The sequence below is a fragment of the Felis catus genome, chromosome D4 (assembly GCF_018350175.1).
Source record: "Felis catus isolate Fca126 chromosome D4, F.catus_Fca126_mat1.0, whole genome shotgun sequence".
NCBI lineage: Eukaryota > Metazoa > Chordata > Mammalia > Carnivora > Felidae > Felis > Felis catus.
In genome coordinates, this window is record NC_058380.1 from 28,384,906 (window position 1) to 28,407,221 (window position 22,316).

The following is a 22,316-nucleotide window of genomic DNA, read 5'->3' on the forward strand; positions in this document are numbered from 1 at the left end:
GGCTCATGAAAAAAATAAAAAATAGAAACAAAACTCTGAGTGCAGATTTCTGATAACCTTAAGGTCATAAAACCGATTTATGTAAAAATATCCAGAACTAGTGGAAAAACTGGATTCAAGCAGAACAAGACTTAATAACATGGGACTGAATGAACCAAGCAGGATTGGTAACATTTTTATGACTTCATGCTCACTTAAAAAATGTTTTGTTAAGGAAATGTTTTCTTTTAACCTGACTTCTACCAATTTGATGCATTACACTGTTGTAAGCAGGATTCAAACAGCCATCTTTTCTCCCCACCCAAACCCTCCAAAATTCAGAACTTGAGTGAGTAGTCTTATATTCTTATGGCAATATATTTATTTGCATACGTTCAGGGAGAATCTGTTTTCCTTACAACAGGGACACATTGGAAACACTGGTTACATTACCAACTTTGACAGGAATGTCCTACCTGAGAAAGACATGCACAGACTCCGACCTAACCAGACAGCTTTAAGGAACTAAGGTTGACTTTATGGAGCCTATTAAGCCCCGTGAAGACGTCAGCCAGGTACCTTGGTATAGAGTTCCCAGCAGCCTTACTAAGTGAGTAAAGAAGGTCACTTCCTGACAGGTACAGGAACCTCAGGATATTTGGGGAACCTTGAGTAGGGAGGAATCCCCCCAAATCTATAGGTATTGCAGGTGAACTCTGAGGGCAAGTAATTAGCTTGGCCTCTGGCCTTGAGAAGCTATTAAAAGTTCAATAGAGAAATTTCTATGAAAAGTTCCATCAAAGCAGCTTTTAAAGAGCCTACATTATCAATCACTATTTATTAAATTAAATTTTATTTTATTTTATTTTATTTTATTTTATTTTATTTGAATTCAAGTTAGTTAACATACAGTGTAGTCTTGGCTTCAGGAGTAGAACCGAATGATTCATCACTTACATATAACACTCAGTGCTCATCCCAACAAGTGTCCTCCTTACTTCCCATCACCCATTTAACCCATACCCCTACCCACCTCCCCTCCAGCAGCTCTCAGTTTGTTCTCTGTATTTAAGAGTGCCTCATGGTTTGCCTTCTCCTCTGTTGTTATCTTACTTTTCCTTCCCTCCCCTTATGTTATCTGTTGTGATTTCTCAAATTCCACATATGAGTGAAGTCATATGCCAATCACTATTCTCGCTACTCTTAGGTAAATAAACAGGACAAGTATTTTTAAAAACTAGACTTATTTTGCAAATAAATGAATGTTAATTTGAATATCTTTGGTAAAAATTAAGTGATTATATAGAGCATGTATGTTCCAGTCACATGGCTTTGTAGATAGTAGATTCTAGTACTGATCATCATAAAAACAAGATTCTGATTTCTACAAATGTTTTCCCATGCCCGGCAACAATTCTCCAAACTACCATTTTAGGGACTGTGCCTAGGGTATGGACTTTGGGGAGGTGGTGGGGGGAAGTGTGAGGTCCCTTGGACTGCAGCATAAAACATTATTGTCCTTTGCAATTCTCTTCCATTATCTTAACCGATTGTCGGCCATCCATCTTGGGTCTGGCACAGCCCTGCGGTGCTACGTGCTGTCTGATCTGGAGTCACAGCTTACAGCTACTGAGGTAAAATCCTGGCTCCCTGCTTGCTTGTTAAGGAAGTTCCCAAACCTCTCTAAGTTTTAGTTCATTCATCTGCAAGATGAGATAAAAGTTATTATGATGATCAAAGGCCATTAGTCAAAACAGAGTATTCCTGAGCGAGCCATAAATCCCAGTTGTCTACTGGTTTCATGAGGCCACAAGGAAGTAGACTGGAATTTTGGATCCTTTTTTTTTAATCTCACTTACCAGAACTTTGTCATATTTTCAAAATGATTACATATTTTTTTAATTAAAAAATAAACAGAAGAAATTGCTGGAAGGACAATGGCCAAGGTCCCTCTGAGAATCCTTTAAAAGAGCCCCTGCCAAGTTGTTCATGAAAGCTCTAATGGGGGGAAACAAGCCAGGGAAATAATGCATTCCTGTCCCATCCCCAGGACGACCATGTAAGCAACATGTGACACTATTGCTCATGAGCCAGGTCGCTGGTTTGGTTAGTTGTTCCACTTGATAATTAGACATTCACATACTCTGTATTTTCACAAAAAACAACTACCTTTTCCATTAGATTACAAATAGGTCAAGACCTAGACACCGAAATTTTAAGGCAACTGTCGACTCATGTTTGCTGACAAGCTCAGTTTGGAGAGTGAATCCACTAGAAGTGGAGAAAGTAGTTTTTGACCTGCTGATTATTTTTCTGAGAGCATGCAAGAAAAGAGGGGAAGAACACCAGCTTGATCACCAATGAGCAAGGCTCACTGAGGTGAATCCAGGAGTCAGCATTGCATTTTGCCCAATAATCTACTCACAGGTGGCCTAGTTCCATGCACCATGACCATTTGGGGGCTCAATAAGGAAAGAAAATCTGGGCAGAAAGCCATGATGATGGAAGCTGGATTGGTTGAGAGAGTCCACGTGCACCTTAATCCTTCATTCTCCATCCAACCTTAAGCACAGAGCACACCTGAGGCAGTGTGTTGGAATGGCTCCAGCTGAGAGAGTTGTGGCCTTCTGACCCTAATCTTATGTCCATCTCTGCTGGGTCTTGTGACTTCAGGTGCTCTGTCCTCCCTAGACCTTAAGGGCTTGTCATGTGTCCTAGTATTTTCGGACTGTGATATATCTAAAAATATATCTAAAATCTTCAGTGTTCTAAAATCTTCAGTGATATATCTTAAGATATGACCCTAACAAGGGTGTTTTGATGATAATGGCTCTCTTAAATTCCAGAACATCATTAAGAATAAGAGTAGTAGCTACATGCTAGGGATTGTATGTTGACTGCCATATAACTTATCCTCTATAATCTTTGCAATACTCTTCAGAGGTAGTCATTTTAATTCCAAAATGTCACTTCAGCTGAGTTCCCAAACTGGTTCTTAATACAGAACCTAACTGCAGTTTCCATCTACCCCGCCAATATAATATTAACCCATCAGCCAGGACCTTTTTAATCTAGTCCAATGAGTCAGCCATTTGGGTTCTCTCCCTCCCTCAAAGAGGTGAGGTAGAAACCACGCTTTGTCCCCTAAAAAAAAACATTTCCAGGAACAATCCTATTCCTTTGCTAATAACTTTCTGGACATCCCCTTCTATAAAAATCTTCCATTTTGTTCCACTTCTGGATGCACATCTCTGGATGCTCAGTGGGGTCCTGCCTTATTCATGAAGGATTTCAGAAAGCCACTTAGATCTCCCAATTTACTTGGTTGAACTTTGTTAGTTACCAGAAGGAAGAATTTCTTCTGTCCTTTAAGGTCCTTCAAGTTGGGCTAAGAATCTAACTGACGTGAGGCAAAGTTGCAGGAGAAAATCAAATTTAGTTTTGTACATACATGGAATACATGTTGGCATGGAATTCTAATGACAGGTGACATGAGGCTTACTTGACATCCTGAGATGAGGAGAAGGGTGAAGGCTGGGGATACAAAGAGGAGGGAGACCACTGGCAGGCAGGTGAGAGGAGATGTTTGGAAAACAATGTTTGTCTTGTGCAGGTTAATTTCTCAGTTAAGGAGGAATTTCTCTTAATGCCCTCTTCCTACTATAGGCAGATAGTTGTAGGGGTTGGTAAAGAGTTTTTCCTGAATTAGCTGGGTTTTGATTGCTTTTAACTCAAAAACAAATATTATGCCTAGGTTGCCCATGATGGGGCAGCCCGCTCTTGGCACCTACACATTTAAAAAATTTACTCCAAAACGTGATATTTAATCTACTTGTTTTTAACAATTATGTGCAGATTACTTACAAAGCTTTATTAAGCATTAGACAAAGTCAGTTTTATCTTAAGCTATTGTGTTTTTGTGGATGGGAGATCTTATAAGAGGTAACATAACTTATTTGGCTAGTAAACTCAGGTAGAATAAAAGTCTGTTTATTTACTGTTGATAACTCTAAAGGTGTGTTTGTGTTCATTAAACCATCAACCTTAAAGTATCTTTAATTTTTTTTAATCTTTATTTTTGAGAGAGAAAAAGAGCGTGAACAGGGGAGGGGCAGAGAGAGAGGGAGACACAGAATCTGAAGAAGGCTCCAGGCTCTGAGCTGTCAGCACAGAGCCTGACATGGAGCTCTAACTCATGGACTGCAAGGTCATGACCTGAGCTGAAGTCAGACACTTAACCCACCCAGCCACCCAGGCGCCCCTTAAAGTACCTTTAATATCAAATAATTTCTTAGATGTTTTGAATTTGAAAGCACTTGGGTTAGTTTCTACCTTTGGAGTTTTAGAATGCCCAGTGCTTAATGTCATTTGCCTTCAAAGCAACTAAATAGAGGTCTTCACAAAGTAATTTTAGCAATGCCATCCGAATGTAGAGGCATTTGTCATACATATAAGGATGCATGTGAACATACAGAGTCGCAGACCGTATAGCCTCTGTTGTAAAATTACTGTCGTGGAATAGGTATAAAACGTACTAGTTTCAGAGCACCTGCCTGGCTCAGTTAGTAGAGCATGTGGCTCTGGACCTTGGGGTTGTTGGTTCAAGCCCCATATTGGGTGTAGAGATTACCTAAAAAATAAAATCTTAAAAAAAAACTTCTAAGTTTGGATCTGTTTTTATTTTTCTGCCCAATAGAATAAGTTAAGATTGTTGGTCTAGATGGCTAAAGCTTTTTGTTTGTTTGTTTTTAATATTTGTGGAGAAGACACTTAAGATTTTTATTTATCCTTGGCAAATCAAGTTTTAAATGGCTTTGCCTTCCATGTTTGCTTGGTAACAATGGTCTCCCTGGAATCTGCACTGTGAAGAGATGGCCCAGATAAGAAATTCCTGGAGAAGACCAGCAGAACACTGAATGTTTATATTTTGAAGGCAAAGGAAAAAATGCAAGCACTTTCTAGAAGGACTTTTGATCTCATTGAGCAAGAACTTTTACAATACTTGTAAGCCTTTTGAGATAAATAAGGGAGGTTTGTGGATTAGTAAAAAGGATTGGCATTCTTTGGATTATTTTTGGAACCAGATCTCTGTGCTCCAGTGAAGACTAGATCTGTAAGACAAGGACATCTGTTTTTAGCTTCTCAAAGAATTGGCCTGTTGCTTTAATAACAGTCAAAGGACTGACACACCCATCCATCTGTGAGAAAGTCTTCTTCTGGGTAAATTTTGCTTAACAGAAAAAGCCTAAAAATTAAAAAAAAAAAGAAAAATGAAAAAATTCCTTAGCAGCTTTCAATTTGGCCAAATTTTTTTACTATAGAATTATTAAAAATTTTAAAAATATATTATCAGGTTTTAGCCAGGAAAAATGGTAACATTTCTGGCAGATTAAACATGGATCTGAAAAGACATCCTCAAAGAGAGTGTAAACAGTACTACTTTGACAAGAGCTAGAGCCACTCCCAAAGATAACTGAAGAGAGAGCCCAGGCAAGTGGAAAGCCAAGCCACCTTCTGAGGATGTAAAACCAGAGGGACAAGAAGGAAATAGTTATTCCTCGGGGAAAAAGGATCCATAACCAATGAGTCTGGACTTGGAAAGGAAGGGATAATGTGAATTTTTATTTGTCACCTGGGCTCAGGAGGAATTGATTTAAAAATGGGACAAACAGGGGCACCTGCGTGGCTCAGTTGGTTAAGTATCAGATTCTTGATTTCAGCTCAGGTCATGATCTCATGGTTCCTGAGAGAGAGCCGCTAGTCAGGCTCTGTGCTGACAGTATGGAATTGCTTGTCCTCTCTCTCTGCCCCTCCCTGAGCTAAACAAAAGAAATGTTTTAAAAGGCAGAGAAAAAAGCATAAAAAGAAGAAGTAAAGAGTTTATTAGTAAGGAATTCATTGTTTGGAAAAGGTGGCCCTGCTACGAAGAGCAGAGGTGCTCTTAGTAGATTCCCCAGTGTGGACCAGGAAATTCCAGGTTGACTCTTTCAAGGTTACCTTGCTGAGTGTTGAACCTGCAGTTGGGTTAGGTATTAAGTCTTGGTTTCCGGACTTGGGCCCTTAACCTAAGCGACATCATTTTGGGCCTGTGGATTTCTTTTCAACAGCCCTCACAAGGAAGCAGTAGTAAATTAGCCCTACTGTATGCTCATGCCTGATATGTATTATCTCATTTAATCTTCACAAGAATCCTCTGAGGAAAACCTAATTATTCCATGTCCTCACTGAGGAAACTGAGGCTGAGGATGTTGCAGAGCCTGCCAGGGCTCCACAACGGGAGAGCTGTAGAATGGCCCTGCTGGCCCAGCCCTGACTCAGCCTGTGTACAGAATCCCTTTGATCACTGCTCTCCTGGAACAGAGAAGTGCTGGAGACAATGTGTGAGGAAGATCACTGGGGTGTCTCATGAACGTAGGTCTAGAGAAGGAGGTCCTGAACCACTGTCTAGATGTGTGGAATCCTGTTTGTAAGGAGAGCAAAACCGGTCATCAGAGGGCAAATTAATGGTCTCCCGGTAAATACTTTTTTGCTTGAAATAAATGTCTTTCTGAAGCTTTTAAATTAAACCTCAAGAAAAGCTCATTGGATACTGAAGAACATCCATAATGCAGAGAATGGGGAGGAAAAAGCAGTTTCTACATTCCACCTTTCCTCCTTTTATTAAACCATATTTTTCTGAAAAGAACTCCTTTCTGTTGGCTTTGAGAAAGACATAATAAGGGAGAAGAATCCCAGCCTGGAAGACACAGGAAAGGAGAATTACAGACTACCATGCCTTCCCTGGACACCCTTCCCATGTGCCCATTTCCTTCTAAGGATTTGGGAAACTGTTTGGGGATTGACAGTACACTCCAGATTCTTCCAAAATCCAGAAGCATCCCATCCTGAAATAGTGATAATAAATCTGTCTCTGGGCTCTGCCTTCTCCACTTGCACCTACCTTTGCCTGAAATAATCAGGAACTGCTAGACTAGATTATGGTGTTCTCAGTGCTCAGGGAGATTTTAATCCAAAACTCTAGGATGAAAGGACATGTAGGCTGAGGCTGAAAACCTACTTGGGGCTCCCAAGTGACTTCTAATCATGAACCACCTGTCAGCACATGAATTAGGGCTAATTAGTTGATCTGGGTCCCCAGGGAAGGTATGGACCTCTCCTCAAGCACAGTCTCTAGTTCCCCAACTTTTCCTTCTCCAGGTCAACTGAGTCACATACCACTTGCCCTGGGCAAGTGAGACCCAGCCTTTTCACTTGCCAGTAGGCAGAACCCAGAGGCTCTGTGCACAGGCAGGCTGAGACAATCACATTGAGACACACAGTGGGGTGGGAGGGGGGGCTGGCCCTGGGAAAACCAGGGCCTTAATGCATAGCCTGGGACTCTAAACTAACCTGGACCTGCACCTGTGATTGGCCAGGGTAGCTTCCCCTGCCACAGGTGAAGCATGGAGTCAATCCTGAGGGGCGGGGCCATCTGGAACTGCCACCAAAAGGTAGTGGCCCCATGATACACCTCTCCAGCTGGACTGTGGGATGGCAGTGCCATGTGTCCCTGTCCACATGCCCTGGAGGCGGCGGTGGTCTCAGGGCAGGGAGCAGTTTGGCAAGTCCCCTGCACAACCCATATCCTCAACCTTCCTCCCCAGCCCTGTGCAAACACGTCAGAGGATATATTCAATGTTTGTTCTCCACCGTGGTGGCTCTACCATCTCAGAAGAAAAGAGGATGGTTTTTTAGATGGTTTGGTTTAATCAGAAACTCATGTGTTTTTCTTTCTTAGGTTTTGAGACAAGCTTCCTTCTTCTCTTCCTTGTTGCCCTTTTCTTGGGAATAGCTTCAGCTGCTCCACAACTCAATCAGAGCTCTGATGCACATTGATCCCAGTGGAAGGCAACACACGGGAAGCTATATGGAGTAACATCTAACCTGTCCAGAGGGACCCCTGCAGAGAACGTTCCATGTTGGTAGGAGTTCAGAGCAGAGAGTAGCTTCCTGAACCCACTCTTACCAAGGCAATAAGCAGGGCACCATGGCTGTGCACAATGTGGGTATATGTCCTGCTCTGTGGTTGCTGGGGAACAGATCCCAGAAGCATCAGGCCATCTTTGGCTATGTTTTCTCCTCCTCTGTGAGCACATCCACTTGGAGCAGGTGAGTTGGTTTTAAATAGAAATAAAGATCACAGGGAAGGATTTAAGATGGCAGAACAGCATGGACACTGAATTCTCTCATCACTGAAATGCAGCTACATCACCACCAAACCATTTTGAACACCTAGGAAATTGATCTGAGGATTAGTGCAACAATATGCATAACTTGAGCTACAGAACTCAGCAGGTCCATGGTGTGGAGAAGTCAAGTGGGGGAGAGGAAAGCCCTGGAGGGAAGGGAGCCACTTTCATGGAGAGAGAACAGAGAGAGAAAGAGAAATAAGGAGAGTGCTGCACATCGGGATCATGCACTAAAAGCACTCTCCCTGAAAGTAGCTGGAGAGAAAGAAAGAGAAAGTGAAAATACTCGCACGGGACTGAACAAGGAATCTGTTCCCCCAAATCATTTACAGGGAGAAAGAAGACGGTTTCAATACCACCAGGATTCTATAAAGAGTGGAGAGCAGAGTGAAATTTCAGAGTTCAGTTCCTGGCTGTGCTCTGATGAGGAAGCAGGGCAAGTCCCTAGGAACAGGCAGTGGGATCTGACTGATCTGTGTGCCACATGGGAAGAAGCGGTTCCCGGGCTTGGAGTGCATTTGGTAGAAGCCAAAGGTCCCAGTGGACCACAGAGGGTAGCCAAGTTTGTGGTTATTGGGATAAAGATGCCAGACTGTAGTAAACCTGGCTCCTGCTGTGTGTTGTGGTTTGTCATAATCTCTGAACCTCTGTCACTGCATGACTGCACAGACATTTTCTGGGGCAAAGCGGCACCTGGCCATTGCTCAGCGAGACCCTCCCCCAGAGATTTGGCATGGATGCAAACCACAGTGTTCTCTGAATTAGGGGATTTTGAAACACAGCCCCAACTGAGATAAAACTCTAGAGGGAGGTGCCGCTTGGACGTCAGACAGCTTGGACATGGACAAGATAGATACAGGGAGTGGACAAAGACCTGAGACAAAGGAGGGATGCTTAATCGCGGGTGGGTGAGAACACAAAATTCCTGTGCCAGAGACTAGGGAACTAGGTGAAGCTATCTCACACATGCGCATGCACACACTCACACTGATCCATCCCAGTAAGCTAAGCAGCACCACCTAGTGAAGAAAGGAGCTGTTAAACCAAGTCCTGCCTAACTGACCCCTCCAAGCACACCCTCCAGAAGATCAGCACAAGTCACTCCACCTGGTTAGATTACGGACTGTTGGGGTACCTGGGTGGCTCAGTTGGTTAAGTGTCCAACTTCGGCTCAGGTCATGATCTCATAGTCTGTGTGTTCAAGCCCTGTGTCAGTATCTGTCCTGACAGCTCAGAGCCTGGAGCCTGCTTCAGATTCTGTGTCTCCCTCTCTCTCTCTACCCCTCCTGCACTCACACTTTGTGTGTGTGTGTGTCTCTCTCTCAAAAATAAATAAACATTAAAAATTTTTTAAAAAGATTATGGATTGTAGAATGCTTCATAGTTTCAGTTCTAGGAGAAACTGGATGTAACTTCATTCAGGTGTCATTCTTTCTTGCTGGTTCCCTTACTTGTTCGTTTTATGTACCTCTGTTTTTGCTTAAGTTGTTTTCCTTTCTCTCTCTTTTTTGGATATACAAAGAATTTTTTTTCTTTTTTTACTTTATCTTTTATTTTTAAATTTTTTTCTCTATTTCATTTTCTTTATTATACATTTTTTTTAACTTTTAAATGTTTTCTTACCTTTTTTTCTTTCCTTTCCCTTTTTTCTCTATTCTCTCATGCTTCTTTCAACAATCTGACTGAAAGACAGCTAGGACCTAGCTTTTTTTATTTGTTTTTTTGCTTTGTTTTTCATTTTTCATTTTTTTTACTTTATTAATTCCTTTTATCCCTTCAAAATGATGAAATGAAGGAATTCATCCCAAAAGAAAGAACAAGAAGAAATGACAGTCAGGGACTCATCAACAAGATTTCTGAACTAGAATTGAGAACCATAATAATAATACTACCTGGGGTTGAAAAAGGTATAGAAGATATGAGGGAATCCCTTTTTGTAGAGATAAAAGAAATAAAATATAAAAATACTATAACAGATACCATCTCAAATGGGTGCAATAATGGCAATAATTGACAAAGCAGAGCAGTGAATCAGGGATAGAAAAGATAAAATTATGGAGGGGCACCTGGGTGGCTCAGTCAGTTAAGCATCCAACTTCAGCTCAGATCTCACAGTCTGTGAGTTCAAGCCCTGTGTCGACCTCTGTGCTGACAGCTCAGAGCCTGGAGCCTGCTTCAGATTCTGTGTCTCACTCTCTCTCTGCTCCTCCCCTGCTCATGCTCTGTCTCTCTCTGTCTCAAAAATAAATAAAAACATTTAAAAAAATGTTTAAAAAAAGATAAAATTATGGCGAATGGTGAAGCAGAAAATAAGAGGAAAACAAAGGCAAAAGATCATGATACAAGATTAGAGAACTCAGTGACTTATTAAAAAGGAATAACATCCAAATCATAGGAATCCCAGAAGATGAAGAAAGAGAAAAAAGGGCAGAATGTATATGTGAGAAAATTATAGTGGAAAACTTTCCTAAGGGAAGGGAAACTTTCCTAAGGGAAGGACACAAACATCAAAATCCAGGAAGCACAGAGATCTCTCATTAGATTCAACAAAACCCACCACCATTAAGACATACCATAGTCAAATTCACAAAATAGACAAGGAAGGAATTAAAAAAGCAGCAAGGGGAAAAAAGTCCTTAACATATAAGGGAAGACATATCAGGTACACAGCAGACTTATCCACAGAAACTTGGCAGGCAAGAAAGGAGTGGCAAGATATATTACACGTGATGAACCAGAAAAATATGCAGCCAAGAATTCTTTAACCAGCAAGGCTCTCATTCAAAACAGAAGGAGAGATAAAGAGTCTCCCAAACAAAAACTAAAAGAATTTGTGACCACTAAACCAGCCCTGCAAGAAATTTCAAGGAGGACTCTGAGTGGAGAAAGATAAAACATCAAAGACCAAAAGCAACAAAGACTAGAAAAGACCAGAGAACATTACCAGAAACACCAACTCTACAGGCAATATAGTGGAACTAAATTCATATCTTTCAATACTCACTCTAAATGTAAATGGACTAAATGCTTCAATCAAAAGACATAAAGCATCAGAATGGATAAGAAAACAAGACCCATTGATAGGTTGAGTCCAAGACACTCATTTTAGACCTGAAGAAACTATAAGATTGAAAGTAAGAGGATGGAGAGCCATCTATCATGCTAATGGTTGTCAAAAGAAAGCTGGAGCAGCCATACTTATATAAGACAAACTAGATTTTAAAATAAAGACTGTGACAAGAGATAAAGAAGGGCATTATAATATATTTAAGGGGTCTATCCACTAAGAAGATCTAACAATTGTAAATATTTATGCACCCAACATGAAAGCACCCAATATATAAATCAATTAATCACAAACATAAAGCAACTCATTGATAATAATACCATAATAGTTGGGGACTTCCACACCCCAATTATAGCAATAGACAGATCATGTAAGCAGAAAATTAATAAGGAAACAATGACTTTGAATGACACACTAGACTGGATAGACTTAACAGATTCATTCAGAATGTTTCATTCTAAAGCAGCAGAATACACATTCTTCTCGAGTTCTCATGGAACATTCTCCAGAATAGATCACATACTGCCTCAGAAATCAGCCCTCAACAAGTACAAAAAGATTGATATCATGACTTGCATATTTTCAGATCTCAACGCTATGAAACTCAAGATCAACCACAAGAAACAATTTAGAAAGACCAAGAATACTTGGAGATCAAAGAATACCTTACTAAAGAATGAATGGGTTAACCAAGAAATTAAAGAGGAAATTTAAAAGTATATGGAAACCAATGAAAATGAAAACATGACACCTCAAAACCTCTGAAATGCAGCAAAGTCAGTCATAAGAAGGAAGTATATAGCAATCCAGGCCTTCCTAAAGGAGGAAGAAAGGTCTCAGATATACAACTTAACCTTACACCTAAAACAGATTGAAAAAGAACAGAAAATAAAGCCCAAAACCAGCAGAAGAAGGGAAATTAGTAAAGATTAGAGCATAAAGCCATGATATAAAAAAACAAAACAAAACAGTAGAACAGATCAATGAGACTAGGAGCTGGTTCTTTGAAAGAATTAACAAAACTGTAAACCTGTAGCCAGATTGATCAAAAAGAAAAAGAGAAGGGCCCAAATAAATAAAATCATGAATCAAAGAGGAGAGATCACAACCAACACTGCAGAAATACAAACAGTAGTAAGAGAATCTTATGAGCAATTATATGCCAACAAATTGGGCAAACTGGAAGAAATGGACAACTTCCTAGAAACATATAAACTACCAAACTGAAACAGGAAGAAATAGAAAATTTGAACAGATCCACAACCAATAAAGAAACTGAGTCAGTAATCAAAAATCTCCCAACAAATAAGAGTCCAAGGCAGGATGGCTTTCCAGGGAAATACTACCAAACATATAAAGAGAGTCAACACCTATTCTTTTGAAGCTGCTCAAAAAAATAGAAATAGAAAGAAAACTTCCAAACTTGTTCTAGGAGGCCAACAGTACCTTGATTCCAAAACCAGACAAAGACCCCACTGAAAAGAAGAACTACAGACCGATTTCCCTGATGAACATGGTTGCAAAAATTCTCAACAAGATACTAGCAAACCAGTTCCAACAATACATTAAAAGATTTATTCACCACGATCAAGTGGGATTTATTCCTGGGATTCAGGGCTGGTTCAGTATCTGCAAATCAATCAATGTAACATACCACATTAATGAAAGAAAGGATAAGAACCACCTGATCCTCTCATTGATGCAGAGAAAACACTTGACAAAACACAGCATTGTTTCTTGATAAACCCTCAAGAAAGTAAGGATAGAAGGAACATAGGTCAATATCTTAAAGGCCATATACAAAAGACTCACAGCTAATATCACCCTCAATTTGGAAACACTGAGAGCTTTTCCCTTAATGGTCAAGAACACGACAGGGATATTCACTCTCACCACTGTTCTTCAACAGAGTGTTGGAAGTCCTAACCTCAGACAAAAAGAAGAAATAAAAGGCATCCAAATTGGCAAGGGGGAAGTTGAATGCTCACTCTTTGCAGAAGACATGATACTCTACATGGAAAACCCAAAAGACTCCACCAAGAAACTGCTGGAGCTGATACATGAATTCAGCAAAGTCACAAGATATAAAATCAATGTACAGAAATTGGTTGTATTTCTATACACCAATAGTAAAGAAACAGAACGAGAAATCACGGAATTGATACCATTTACAATTGTACTGAAATCCATAAAATATCTAGGAATAAACCTAACCAAAGAGGTAAAAAATCTATACAATGAAAACCATACAAAGCTTATGAAAGAAATTGAAGAAGACACAAACTAATGGAAAAGCATTCCATGCTTGTGGATTGGAAGAACAAATATTGTTAAAATGTCGATACTGCCCAAAGCAATCTACATATTCAATGGGATCCCTATCAAAATAATGCCAGCATTCTTCACAGAGCTAGAATAAACAATTCCAAAATTTGTACAGAACCAGAAAAGACCCTTAATAGCCAAAGTAATGTTTAAAAAGAAAACCAAAGCCAGAGGCATCACAGTTCTGGACCTCAAGCTATAATACAAAACTGTGATCATCAAGACAGTAGTATGGTACTGGACCAAAAACAGACACATAGACCAGTGGAACAGAATAAAGAACCCAGAAATGGACCCACAAACATGACCAACTAATCTTTGACAAAGCAGGAAAGAATATCCAATAAAATAAAGACAGACTCTTCAGCAAATGGTGTTGGGAAAAGTGGACAGCGAAATGCAGAAGAATGCACCTGGACCACTTTTTTACATGCTACACAAAAATAAACTCAAAATGGATGAAAGATCTAAATGTAAGACAGGAAGCCATCAAAATCCTCGAGGAGAAAACAGGCAAAAACCTCTTGGACCTTGGCCACAGCAACTTCTTACTCAACATGTCTCTGAAGGCAAGGGAAATAAAAACAAAAATGAACTATTGAGACCTCATCAGATAAAAAGCTTCTGCACAGCATAGGAAACAATCAATAAAACTAAAAGGTAACTGACAGATATTTGCAAATGACATATCAGATAAAGGGTTAGTATGCAAAATCTATAAAGAATTTATCAAGCTCAACACTCAAAAAACAACTAATCCAGTGAAGAAATGGGCAAAACACATGAATAGACACTTCTCCAAAGAAGACATCCAGATGGCTAACAGACACATGAAAAAAATGCTCAACATCACTCATCATCAGGGAAATACATATCAAAACCCCAATGAGATATCATCTCACACCAGTCAGAGATGCTAAAACTAACAACTCAGGAAACAACAGATGTTGGTGAAGCGACAGAGAAAGAGGAACACTTTTTCACTGCTGGTAGGAATGCAAAGTGGTGCAGCCACTCTGGAAAACAGTATGGAGGTTCCTTAAAAAATTAAAAATAGAACTACCCTACCATCCAGCAATTGCACTACTAGGCATTTATCCAAATGATACAGGAGTGCTGATTTGAAAGGGCACATGCACCCCAATGTTTATAGCAGCACTATTGACAACAGCCAAAGCATGGAAAGAGCCCAAAAGTCCATCGACAGATGAATGGATAAAGAATAAGTGGTATATATATATATGTGTGTGTGTGTGTGTGTGTGTGTGTGTGTGTGTATGTATACACACACACACACACACACACACACACACACACACACTGGAATATTACTTGGGGATCAAAAAAATGAAATCTTGCCATTTGCAACAACATGGATGGAACTGGAGTGAATTACGCCAAGCAAAATAAGTCAGTCAGAGAAAGACAAATATCATATGATTTCACTCATATGTGTAATTTAATAAACAAAAACAGATGAACATAGGGGAAGGGAAGCAAAAATAAGATAAAAACTGAGAGGGAGACAAACAATAAGAGCCTCTTAAATACAGGGAACAAACTGAGGGTTGTTGGTGGGGTGTTAAGGGTGGGGATGGGAGAAATGGGTTCAGGGCATTAAGGATGGCACTTGTTGGGATGAGCACTGAGTGTTATATGTAAGTGATGAATCACTAAATTGTATTCCTGAAATCATTATTACACTGCAGGTTAACTAACTTGGAATTATATAAAAGATAATTAAAATATAAAATAAAATTAGATCTTTAGCACACACACACAAGAAGAAATAAAGATGATAGGTTATTTGTTTTTCTGCAGGATGAAAAAGGGTGGAGAGGAGTGAGTGAGAGGAATATAAAAATGATTGAACAGCACAATCAGGAATATGACCAAGGGAATATGCAATGTGCTTCATGATGGCAATGAGTGACATTGGTGACATGGTCAGTGTGGCATGAATTGCTGACCATTTGTGCTTCATCTCCCTGGTACTATACCAAAAAAAATCTCCTGCTTGTTAACATTCTATTTCCTTTTTCTTGAAGACAAATGAAGAATTCAGGCATGTGATGAATGGCCCTCAAATCCAGAAGCACAAGAAGGGGAAAGCATTTTGAGCATCTCTCTTTGCTGAGTTCCCTTCATCTGTGGACTGGAGAGAGAAAGGCTATGTAACTCCCGTGAAGGATCAGGTGTGACAATATTTAGCAGGTTCCTCTCAAGAATAAAGGCAAAAGGAATCAATGTCCTTGCTATGGTAGACTGAGAAACAATGTGCAGTTCGCTATGTTTTAACAGAGTTTCAGATGTGTGGGATGCTCTCAAATCTTGCTATTTGTTTTGTTGACTGAGAGCTTTATAATTAGGTTTGTGGCTTATGTTGGGTTTTTAGTGCAACTGGTGCCCTTGAAGGACAGATGTTCCGGAAAACTGGCAAACTTGTTTCTCTGAGTGAGCAGAACCTGGTGGACTGCTCTCTGTCTAAAGGCAATGGAGGCTTCAGTGGTGGCCTAGTGGCTTGTGTCTTCCAGTATGTTAAGGATAATGGAGTCCTGGGCTCAGACAGGTCCTATCCTTATCCTGCACAGGTAAACAGAGCTCCTGATATTCCTATCAAAGTTGAGCATTTTCAGGAAGCAGAGATATCATATTTAATATTCTCATTTTAGATTGTAGTCTTAGTATCTGCAAACTTTCAGAACTGTCATTAAAATTTGTTAGCCTTGCACAGTTCTCTGCTCATATCATTACCATATTACTGTTCCTACATCTCTGCTATGTGGTGATATATATGCTGTCTTATATATAGTACAGATTTCTCCAGAATGAAAAATTTCTCAGGGCAGGTAGACCATGAATTTCTTATTTAAATAGACACCTTCTACTGTTCATTTCAAAACAACCAATAGCATTTCAGGTCCTGGGATTCTTAATACCCAACTTGAATTGAAAACCATTCAGCTACAAACTGTCTTGCACTCATTTTCCCCTGGAGGTGGATCATAGTGATCAGGTCTCTTTCCCTTTCCCTTTGAAAGGATGAATCCTGCCTTTCACACAATCCAGAATATTCAACTGCTGATGTGACTGTCTCCTGGGAGTCTATGGGCTGGAGATTATGATCACAGAGGCAAGTGTGGGGCCCATCTCTGTTGCTATCGATGCAACCTTATATTCTTTCTAGTTCTAGAAAAAAGGTAAACATTTATCTATGTAGAAATGTGGGCAGAGAAGTGGGAAAACCTCCATGATATATGACAAGATTGACTCTTTGGTATGTAGAATTTAATGTAGAATTTTTCTGGGTTTGGATTTAACACAATTGTTCATTCTGTACATGTAATATTTGTGCCTGATGTATCCATTGACATGACTGGATCTATATTCCCCATATTTTCAGCACTTCATAAGTATACTTAAAGATGACATAATTCTATCAGTATACCTTACCTTATTTCCATTTTACAAATTATTACATATTTCAAATTTTCTGAATGATTTTACTACAAAAAATTGGAACAAAGCCCTTGGCTCAAGTAATTTTGTGTTCTGTGCTCTTCCTTAGGCTGACATCCTCAAAGTAGAATGAGAAGATTTTCACAAATGGTTTTTTATGCCTCTTGTCTAGTTGTTTATTTTTAAATTTGTTAAATTAATTTATTTATTTTGAGAGAGAGACAGCACAAGTGTGGGAGAAACAGAGATAGAGGGAGCAAGAAAGAGAATCCAAGCAGGTTCCACACTGTCAGTGCAGAGGCTGATGTGGGGCTCGAACTCACAAACCATGACATCATAACTTGAGCTGAAATCAAGAGTCAGAGGCTTAACCAACTGAGCCACCCAGATGTATCTATTTTTTTTAACTTTTTAAAAATGCTTATTCATTTATTTTTGAGAGAAAGAGAGAGAGAGAGATCATGAGCATGTGAGAGGCAGAGAAAGAGAGGGAGAGAGAGAATCCTAAGCAGGCTCCACGTTGTTAGTACAGAGCCTGATGTGGGGCTGGATCTCATGAACAGTGAGATCGTGATCTGAACAGAGACTAAGAGTCAGATGCTTAACCAACTGAGTCACCCAGGTGCCCTTATCCACTTGTTTAAAAACGAGAGTGCACCACTTTGTATTTATTCCAGTATTAGATGAGAACCTAAATTATTATCATAGCTCAAAAAAGATGTCTTTTAAATATTATCTGCTTTTGTGTCATTTTAACAAGTTTTGAAATGTTTCCCATACTATGGTTGATAGGTTGAGTTACTATCACGTGTATCTGGGGTGTTCTCAACCCAACATTGAATTTTCCTTCTCCAGGTATCTACTATGATCCAAAGAGCAGCAGTGAAAACCTGAATCACAGTGTTCTGGTGGTTGGCTATGGCTTTGAAGGGGAACAATTGGATAACAAAAAATATTAGGTTGTCAAGAACAGGTATAAAATGCCAAAAATACTTCTCTTTGAAACTGAAAAGATTTCCCTTTATAAATCAGTGCTTGGATGCAGATCCTCAAACCCTTTGAGCACAATTCTGAAATCCCAGCAGTGTTTACCTCACTTAGGGGGAACACAGACATTTTCATCTCATGATAACATTAAGATACTGACTCAGGGTGCCTGGGTGGCTCAGTCTGTTAAGCATTCAACTTCAGCTCAGAACAGAATCTCACAGTTTGTGAGTCTGAGCCCTTCTTTGGGCTCTGTGCAGACAGCACAGAGCCTGGAGCCTGCTTCGGATTCTGTGTCTCCCTCTCTCTCTGTCCCTTCCCTGTTTGTGCTCTGTCTCTCTCAAAAATTAATAGACATTAAAAACATTATAAAAAAAGATACTGTCTCAGTCTTTCTAGGGTATTGATATAACTATGATACCATTATATTTCTAAATTGGAGATGGAAATTTTTTTCTTATTTTGGAAACACATCTGGCCCCAAGAGTTTCCTTTTCCTGCTCATGTTGCAGTCCATTAAAGGTTTTGGGATAGTATTCTGTGCAGGGTTAAAACCCAACCATGAACAAGAATGGCCTCTCCTGATTCTTCCTGAATCTGTGTTGGCCTGTGGTGCACTGCTCAGTATCAGGTACTATTGTTCATGAAGATAAATGTGTTTGATTGTTTGAGTAAAATGTCAAACCCTGTGTTCTTTCAGCTGGGGTACATCATCCGCTACATACTGATGGTCAAGGACCGGGACAACCCCTGTAGAACCAGGGCCTGCTTTCCTACAGTGTGAGATGATAGTGTAAGAAAAGGCTTGACTCGGGACAGAATTTGCTGAAGAGGATTTTATCTTAACAGTGACCAGACCTTACTGTGTGAGATAAAATACTTGAATGGTTGAAGATCCAAGTTGTGAATTGATTTTGTGACAGTTTATGCCGGTAATGTTCCCAACTCTCTCATTATTGCTGTAAGTAGCTTTGTATGAACTTATCAAATAACTTGTAAAATTCATCTTTTATTTTTATTTACTTATTTTGAAAGATTTATTTATTTTAGAGAGAGTGTGTATGTGCAAGGGGATGGGCAGAGGGAGAGGGAGAGGAAAGAATCCTCAAGCAGGCTCCCTGATGAGTGTGAAACCCAATGGACATGGGGCTCGATCCCAGGACCCTGAGATCATGACCTGAGCCAAAATGAAGAGCTGGATGCTCAACCATCTGGGACATGCAGGTGCCCCAAAACTGCATATTTTAAAATGATGTATGAAGTTTTTCCTTTTAAAATAAAGACATTTCAAAGTGGAAGTAGGGTAAGTTTTTAATTAATTAAATTTTCATAGAGTTAAAAATGCTATTGGTGTCTAGGAATGTAACTGAATATGCCAGTGGCCCACTAGGAGAATGCTGGATGGTGTCTGCTTCTTGTAGTTGTAAATAGGCACATGTCATGGCAGCTGCCCTTTGGCTGTGTCCGTCCCAACGCTTGAATAGAGCAAAATATGAACAATGATCTGTAAGTACAAAGATACGTTCTTTCAATGAGGAAAAACTTGACATGTTAGAAAAGTGAACATACATATATTGAATTACCAAGGTAGAATAGTGCCTTAAAGATCATGGTCATTTGACCCCAAATGGTTACAACCCACCCAAGTACAAGACAGATGCCACGGTCAGTTTCAGGTGAATCTTCCCCAAATGCCAGAGAAGATCATGTAACCTCTTTGCGGATGAGGAAGAACTGGACACAGTGGGTTGTAGGAATGTGTATCTTGGGTCCACAAGGGTTAAGGGTAAACCCCAGACACGAGGCCAGCTTCAAAAATAGAACTGGGCCTCAGAGGTGGCAGACAGGTGAGGACATCCAAAGTGATCATCTGAGGCCTCATTTACACCCAGCCACTCAAGCCCGGAATTGATTAAAAGAAGACATTCTGCCTACTGTTCGCAGGCTAAAGAAGCACATAGTTCCATTTTCTCTCTGCAGGTTGACTCATGTTCCTGCTCAGAAAGCGTGAGGAGAAGATGTAAGTTGTAGTTAATAGACCCCATAACCGGTCATGAGCACATGAGGTGGAAGACAGCAGGTCTCAGCCCACAAAACCTCCAGCACCTTGAGACAAGTCCCTTTGGACTGGGCCACTTGTCATGGCGGAAGGACCCTCCATGAGGCTTCCCTCCTAGACGCTTACATTTCCAACTGTTTAACCTAAAATGACAAATGTGGTGTGTGCAGGGAAATTCTGTGGGCTTCCTGACAGTGCTGTCAGGGGCAGTCACAGGAGAGGTGGGGACTCCCCAGCGGAATCCCTTCTGCCAGGGGGAAACTGTATTGGAACAACCAGAACTGATGCAGCACCTGCTGGGTCTCAGCCATCACCTGGTGGAAGGCACATCCCCAACCGCCAGGAGGAGCAGGTGTTGGGAGGGAGAGGAGGTAGCTCAGAACAGCAGGAGGGAGAGGTGCCTGATGAGAACCCAGAGGAGCCGGTCAGGGGGACAAGAGAAAAGAGGGGTTTCTGAGCAGAGGCTCGGGCTCAGAACCCCGGAGGAAAGAGACAGCGCATCTAGAGAACGTGGAAAGAGAGTGAGGTGATGGTGCGGGGAGATGAGGCTGGGTCCACACGAGGGTTTTAGGACAGGGTGGCACCACTGGGGAAGCAATGGAGAGACCGGTTATCTGTTAATGTAAACACACTCTCGGAATCCTTGCAGCTCTGTGATTTTGTCAAAAATTGTCTCTCCCGTTTCCCACCTGGGCTCAGGGGCATGGTTCTTCCTGGAAGTCGTTTCAAGAGCTGGAACCCCCTTTTGGGATGGGCTAGTGGCCACACAGAGGCACTGGCAGGGAGTGTGGGCGGGGAGTTCTACCTGGGCTGCTGACGAGGGCGCCTGTGCTGGCCTCCCCATTGCTTGGGCTCCCACAGTTTGAAGGTGGATCTGAGATCAAGTCCCAACAACAGGTGTGCCAGGATGCTCACAAGGAGCTCCAGACTCCTATGGTCTGACCTTGCTCCCTGGTGAAACTCTGCTCCTGCATGTATTTGGAGCCTGTCACCAGGGACGGCCCAGGGACCTGGAGATGGGCTGAGACCCCACCTGTGATGGGGAGAGCCAAGGCCACTGAGCAGAGGGGTGTGTGGCATGAAGACAAGACTGGGACCGTTTGGAACATGCAGTCTGCCACAGTCGGTTTCTGAACATCCCCTAGAAAGGACTCCTTGTGACTGTCATCTTGCTTCACCATGACAGGCTCTCTGCCTGCTGTCCACACTGTCCTGGGAGTTCAGACCAAGACTCTGAGAACATGTGCAGGTGCCGATGTGAAGGAAAGCAGGAAGAGCTGGCTGATGTGTGAACTTCAGATATTAGAAACTTGTGTACTTTTCAAAGTCACGTATATTTTTTAAACTTGTGAAAAGTTCCAAAGTGCATCTTCGGAGTTTTCAGAATGGTTGTGTTTTCTAAGTTTGTCTCCCTTTAGACTGAGCAGCTTTTTACCAGCACTGCCTTCAAGGTCATTTGAACGAGTGAGCTGGAGTCAGTGGAGGGCAGCGCTGGGCGGGGCACAGACATGCCCTCCCTCAGCTGCCCAGGAGCAAGCCAGCCTTGGGGCAGAGAGGCTTCTGGAAGTTCTCTGGGGGGGCTTCAGCAGTGTGCCATGGCTACCATGCCTCTAGGGTCTTCAGAGTGCAAGGACCAGAGGGGCTCAGGCAGAGGGGATCCCCTCAATCCTGCACACCGGGCAGAAGTGCTGGCCAAAGTCAAGGTGCCAAGATCAACAGCACACAAAACAGAAAGGGCCACAAGTCAATTATTGCACAGTGTCCCCCGGCAGCTGGTGGTACAATTATAGCCAGAATTAGGTTTCTGCCTTTCCCCTGTCACAAGAGAAGAGGACACCGGTGCCCTCAAAAGATTTGGTATGTTAGTAGCTGTGTGTTACAAACTAGGTGGATAATGTTTTATTCCACTTGGTGAGATACTCCTAATGGACGGTGTTGCTCATAGGACATGGTGACTGCAGTTCAGATGCTTCCCCTGCAGGGGAGGGAGAACCAGGGACTGACTTAAAGGGAAGGGGAAAGGGCAGGCTTTGAAGGTTAAATTAGAGTGTTGGGAGGCAGATTTGCTTCTGGGGTCAAGGGCTTATCTGTAACACTACATGGCATCAGGAAGAGATCCAGTGACCCCATTTCTTCCTGCCTGATGGGGAGTTCTGGGATGAGTGACTGTGTCACAACAGAACATCTTCAGCCTCTGCACTGACTTGGGTCA

At 41.3% G+C, this 22,316-nt stretch overlaps 1 pseudogene; it reads left to right on the top strand.

Annotated features, from left to right (window-relative positions):
• Nucleotides 1–7,806: 7,806 nt before the first annotated feature.
• The window catches only part of LOC101080956, a 42,785-nt pseudogene continuing 28,275 nt past the window's right edge, over nt 7,807–22,316 (top strand).